Source organism: Cephus cinctus, unplaced genomic scaffold, assembly GCF_000341935.2.
Source record: "Cephus cinctus unplaced genomic scaffold, Ccin1 Ccin1_scaffold0102, whole genome shotgun sequence".
Lineage (NCBI taxonomy): Eukaryota > Metazoa > Arthropoda > Insecta > Hymenoptera > Cephidae > Cephus > Cephus cinctus.
In genome coordinates this window covers 2538-9068 of record NW_014332839.1, presented here as the reverse complement: position 1 = coordinate 9068, position 6531 = coordinate 2538, and positions in this window count along the sequence as shown.

The window sequence follows — 6531 nt, the reverse complement described above, 5'->3', positions numbered from 1 at the left end:
TCTTATTTTTATTCAATAAATAACTTTTTATACCATACATAATTATGCATTTATTTTATTTCAGGTACTTGCAATTATGGTAAAATGAGACCCAATCGTTTGACCATATTAATTGTGCATATTTTCTTTTGCACCACATATCAACGTTTTAGGATGTTTTACGAGGTCCATACTTGTTTTTTATAATTGCAGGTGCTTTTAAAAATACCTTAGAAAACTTTCAGGGCGATGCGTATAGAACGGTGAGTATAAATACACGTGTATATCTATATATACACGTGTATACCATCCTGTACTTGGCGTAGTTTTTTACACGTAAGTGTTTTTTGGGGGGTATATATACACGCCTCTATATCTATATATACTGGGGTATATCTATACAGGGTGTCCCAAAATTACCTGACCAACGGGGTATGGCGGTGTTCGGGAGGCACCACTGATCACGAAAATGACCTTCCTTTTCTCCGGAAAGTCATAAGTCCGTATTCAGAACTCGCTCTTAACCCTTTCCGGCATACATTTTTCTATTGGCTATTCTGGCTTGAAATTTCTTACTCCGGGGTTTTTGGGGTCGCTGAGTACGAATCTGCTAACGAAATTTTGATTTTTTCAAATCCAAGATGGCGGATTCAAGATGGCGCATAAAAATCCTAAGAATAACATTTTTGGCTAGAAATGAGTACTCGGGGATTTTTGGGGTCGCTGAGTACGAATCTGCTAACGAAATTTTGATTTTTTCAAATCCAAGATGGCGGATTCAAGATGGCGCATAAAAATCCTAAGAATAACATTTTTGGCTAGAAATGAGTACTCGGGGATTTTTGGGGTCGCTGAGTACGAATCTGCTAACGAAATTTTGATTTTTTCAAATCCAAGATGGCGGATTCAAGATGGCGCATAAAAATCCTAAGAATAACATTTTTGGCTAGAAATGAGTACTCGGGGATTTTTGGGGTCGCTGAGTTCGAATCTACTATCAAACATTTGATTTTATTGAATCCAAGATGGCGGATTCAAGATGGCGCATAAAAATCCTAAGAATAACATTTTTGGCTAGAAATGAGTACTCGGGGATTTTTGGGGTCGCTGAGTTCGAATCTACTATCAAACATTTGATTTTATTGAATCCAAGATGGCGGATTCAAGATGGCGCATAAAAATCCTAAAAATAACACATTTTTGGATAGAAATGAATACTCGGGGGCTTTTTAGAGTCACTGAAATAGAATCTGCTATCATACATCATATTTTTTATTTTTGTAAAAAAATGGCCCTCTTTGCCGAACCCGGAGACACGAACGAGGACGTGGCGGTTATAGTCTCCATTGTTTTTTTAAATTTAAAAAAATGTTTTTTTATTTTTTAAATTTTTTAAATATTTTTTTGTTGTTTTATTTATTATTTTTTATGCGTGATATTTGGAAAAACAGTTTCTTTGTGGCTGTAAACATAAAGTAACGTTACATGTACTGCACATCCATTGACTTTTTCTTTCATTCTGTTTCGTACTGCAAAGTACACATCGTTTTTTCTTTTCAACATATGCTGGCATGTGAGCTGCTTGAGAACGTCTCTTTTCAATAGACACTTGGACTTACCTAAAATAAATCCAAAACGATTTACAGTCATCAATGAACTTATAAATGAGTCGTGTAATTTTGGATCTGACGACCAATAATCTCGATATGAAGGAAACTTTTTTATCCCCATCAAAATATTAATCCCTAAAAAAATTTTCAGTTCATCTTTGGTTATAAGTGTATAATTCTTATTCTTTTGCCGAATAAAAATGTTTGTTTGTTCCACTATTAGATCCAAAAGGTCTTCAGGAAAGAGACTTAAAAATATATCTATTGGAGATCGTACATTATCTGGGATATGGGGACCAAAATCAGCAGTAAAAGGACAGTCTGATCATTTTAGTAAATTTTTTGTCCATTCTTCATTATCAGTCTCGGCTTCATCTTCACTTATATCTTCATCATCATCTTCACTTATATTTTCCGCTTCTACACCCTCCTCATCCTCTTCATCACTTGAATCCACAAGTCCATCCACAGACTCAGAATCACTCAAAATATCAGCAGTTTCCATTTCGTACAAATTGTAATATTTTATAAATATTATGTCTGAACGTGTTCTTCAATAATACTCCAAATATTGGAGATGATAAGTAATGGTGTATATATGAAATGTAATCAAAAACAAAACTAAGGATATACGACTTATTTTATGTAAAAATAAGATACTTTTACGAATTATGTTTCATAAAATATTCTGTATATTTTATTACGAATACTTCAAATATTATCGGGTCAATGATAATTTTTATTTCTAAATTATAACAGTTACTTTTCATATAAACATAATAAATTCAAAAGATTTATTGTATACGAAAATATAATTGAACATGAACAGAAGAATCCAAGTTGTGAACTTAAAATTTTAATTGTAATAAAATTTTATAATTTTTGACCTAATGGCAGATATTGTACTTTTGATATTACGACTTTTTTTATATTATTTTTTAAATTCACACAAGTCCTGCATATTCTAGTTTTTACCTTGATACTTACTACATTTTTTAATCTCTATTGATTCAATAGAATTTTTCATCGGTTTTTTTTTCAAGTGTCAGTTTTTTTCAGGAATTATCCGCCATCTTGAATTTTTGAAATCTGACTGTGGAATCGTAATCAGTGACCCCAAAAACCCCTACACCAGAAATATTGTAGAAATTCAATGAAAAGTTTTTTCAGAAATGAATTTTTGTTTAAAAAAAGGTGTTTTTTCGGTATTTGTTTATTTCTATAAACAAATTAACACTAAATATAAATAATTGTTACGTAAATTATGGTTCTATAACATGTCAAGATCCCAAAATTACAAAAAACCCGGAGTAAATAGTATAAAAACTACTTTAAAACGTCGAAAAACTGTGTAAGAAAAGGTGGGTCCTGGAAGACCCGCTGTGCCGGAAAGGGTTAAGGTCACTAACACAGTCACTATTAGTTAAAAGTGACTGCTCCGAGTTGTCAGTGACCGTATTCAGAACTCGCTTTTAAGCCGCTTTTAGCTAAAGGTACGCTAACAGGGAGCAGCGTCTTGTAACATGTACTTTCAACCGCGTTCGGAATTATTCGGGAAGACTCGGGCATATTCGATTATGTCCGGGAGTATTCGGTGGCATTCGGAAAGCGCAAACTTCATATTTAGTGAAAACTGCAGCCATATTTAAAATTCGAAATTCAAGAATTCCCTCTCTTGAAGCCAAGCTATTAATATTCAATTAATACGTTAAAACTATTATAAGACAGGCATGACATGAAAATGAAAAAGAAAATAAATGGTTGTAGATCATTATAGAATTGCTTAAAAGCGGTTCTGAATAGGCTTTTTCGCTAATAGCGCGCTACTAGCTGTTAGTGACCTTAAGAGTGACCATAAAAGCGGTTCTGAATACAGTCACCTTTAAACACACTAACAAATAATTTAAAAGCGCGCTATTAGCACTAAAAGCGAGTTCTGAATACGAGCTAATATAGGGCTAATACGGGAATAAGCCCGTATTCAGAACTCGCTCTTAAGGTCACTAACAGAGTCACTATCAGTTAAAGTGATTGCGCCGAGTTGTTAGTGACCGTATTTAGAACTCGCTTTTAAGCCATTTTTAGCTAAGGATGCGCTAACAGGGAGCAGCGTGTTGTAATATGTACTTTCAACCGCGTTCGGAATCATTCGGGAAGACTCGGGCATATTCGATTATGTCCGGGAGTATTCGGTGGCATTGTGCAGCCATATTTGAAATTGGAAATTCAAGAATTCCCTTCCTTGAAGTCAAGCTATTAATATTTAATTAATACGTTAAAATTATTATAATACAGGTATGACATGAAAATGAAAAAAAAAATAAATGGTTGTAGATCATCATGGAACAAAAGGAGAATTTCATCCTCGAAGAAAAAGCATTAGTCGTACAATTTGTAAGGGACAATCGTGATACACTAGAGAATAAAGCAAATAATGCTTAATTGCAAAAGAGTAGAAGAGACAAAGGAATGAAACTAACAGAGAAAATGGCAGCGACTGGAATTAAGAGGGAATGGAAAGATTTAAGAGATGCATAGCAGCGGTGAAAACTCACAGCAAAGAAGTGTATTTCTTGCTATCGCAAGTGTCCGAGTGGTACAGGTGGAGGTCCTGCCCTCTCAAAACCTTCTGGGCTCGATTTCAAAATTAGTGAAATTTGCTTGGAAAACTTTGTGACGGATGATGATCCCCACAAATCTGATAGCCTCTGAGCATTGAACACGGCCGAAATACCTAAGGATGATGTCACGTACGAAACAGATCATGTCACTCTCGAAAAACTTGTGGATTTCTTACTCTCATTTCATTAACTTCGCAGACTACATCTATCTCGGCAATAGCATCTATCTGGTCCGCCATATTTGAGCGATCTGTCACTTTAAATGTGCCCCTGCCCATATCTTCGAACAGGTTGCTGTTAGTCCCAAGATGGCGCCTAATAGCGTGCTCTTAAATGCTTAAAAGCGGTTCTGAATAGGCTTTTTCGCTAATAGCGCGCTATTAGCTGTTAGTGATTTTAAGAGTGACCATAAAAGCGGTTCTGAATACGGTCACCTTTAAACTCACTAACAAATAATTTAAAAGCGCGCTATTAGCACTAAAAGCGAGTTCTGAATACGGGCTCTTGTGTTTACAAATACTGTATGTACATACATACTGAAATGAGTACTGGACGCTGTAAGTTGTCGATACACATTTGTTTTATATGTAATAGGCGTTGGAATTAATTCGTAGCGTTTTTTGAAGTATTACCCATCGCTTTCTACTACTTTTGACCATCTTTCGGGCAGTGAACTAATACCGCATCGGAAGAACTGTTCGTCTTTAGATGAAATTCAAAAATCGACCCATTTTTCACAATCTTCATAAGATGTGAACTTCTGCTCACACAAGCTATGAGCCATTGATCGAAACAAGTGGTAGTCGCCAGGAGCAGTATCTGGAAAATACGGCGGGTGTGATAGCACTTCCCATTTAAGTGTTTCCAGGTATGCTTTTACTGATTTTTCAACGTGTGGGCGAGCATTGTCGTGCAGCAAAATGACTTTTTCGTGTCTTTCGGAGTATTTCGACCGTTTTTCCTTCAATGCATTGGTCAAGCGCATCAGTTGCTGTCGGTAGAGATCCCCAGTTACGGTTTCATGCGGATTTAGCAGTTCGTAGTAAATGATGCCCCTCTGATCCCACCAAATACAGAGCATGAGCTTTGACCCATGGATGCTGGATTGCCATTGATGTTAATGGTTTGCCGGCCTTAACTCATGATTTTCTGCGCTTCGGATTGTCATAATGGATCCACTTTTCGTCACCGGTAACAATTCGATGTAAAAAACCTTTTCTTTCCTGCCGTTGAAGCAGCAGTTCGTACGTGACGACGTCTCTCAATATCCCTTGGTTTCAATTCATGTGGGATCCAATGTCCTTCCTTTTGGATCATGCCCAAACTTTTAAGACGTTTTCCTACTGTTGATAAGTCAACTCCCAATGTCGTAGACAATTCTTTAATTGTTTGACTTGAGTTTTCATTGAGCAATGCCGCCAAATCATTATCTTCAAATTTTTTCAACTGACCAGGTCATTCCTTGTCATCCAAGTCGAAATCACCAGCTTTAAAACGTGCAAACCACAGAGCATGTTCACTATACACTTCCAGTAAAATACGATGAGCCTCAGCTGCACTTTTATTCATATTAAAATAATGAAGCAAAGCTTCCTACAAGAATACTTTATTCGGCACAAAGTTTGACATATTCGATAAATTATAAAGTGTTATTATTTATGATTTGAAAAAAGGTTATGTACAGCAAATGACGTCCTATGATAGCTGTTTACGATGTATACATTACTGTCGGTTACAACGAAATAGTGTACTACCTGCGTTGTAAAACGCTACGAATTAATTCCAACATCTAATATACATATACAGTTCTGCACATGCTCACTATGTATAACTGAATACTACACGCATAAATTAAACGGCTCAGTTAGTGATGCTTTAAGAGCGGCCGTCTCGGATTTTCGCTATTTATTCACGCGTGATAGAGCCAAACTGATAACTAAAGGTTTCAACACGTGCGTTAAAGCCTTCCGAATGAGATTCACCTATTATACAAGTGAAATAATTAAAGTTTATTAATAAAGTTATTGTTTTAATAGCACTTTTCTGCTACCAGGATTTTTGACACTCGAGAAACACCCATGTCGTAGTTTGTGACCCCTGCGTGTACTCGATTTGTGGCCCCCTTGGAGCACTTTAGGACGCCTGGCCGTACCCACTGTCTGACACTTCCGACTCCGGCTACCGATACAGATAACGTTGTCGTTTTCGGATTCTCCTCGGGTTGCCACACTGTTCAGAAGCTACGCTCTCGGGTTAATTCGTATAGTTACGTTAATGGTCTCGGAAGACAGTCTCGACGTACCTAGTTGCCCGGCAGTGGA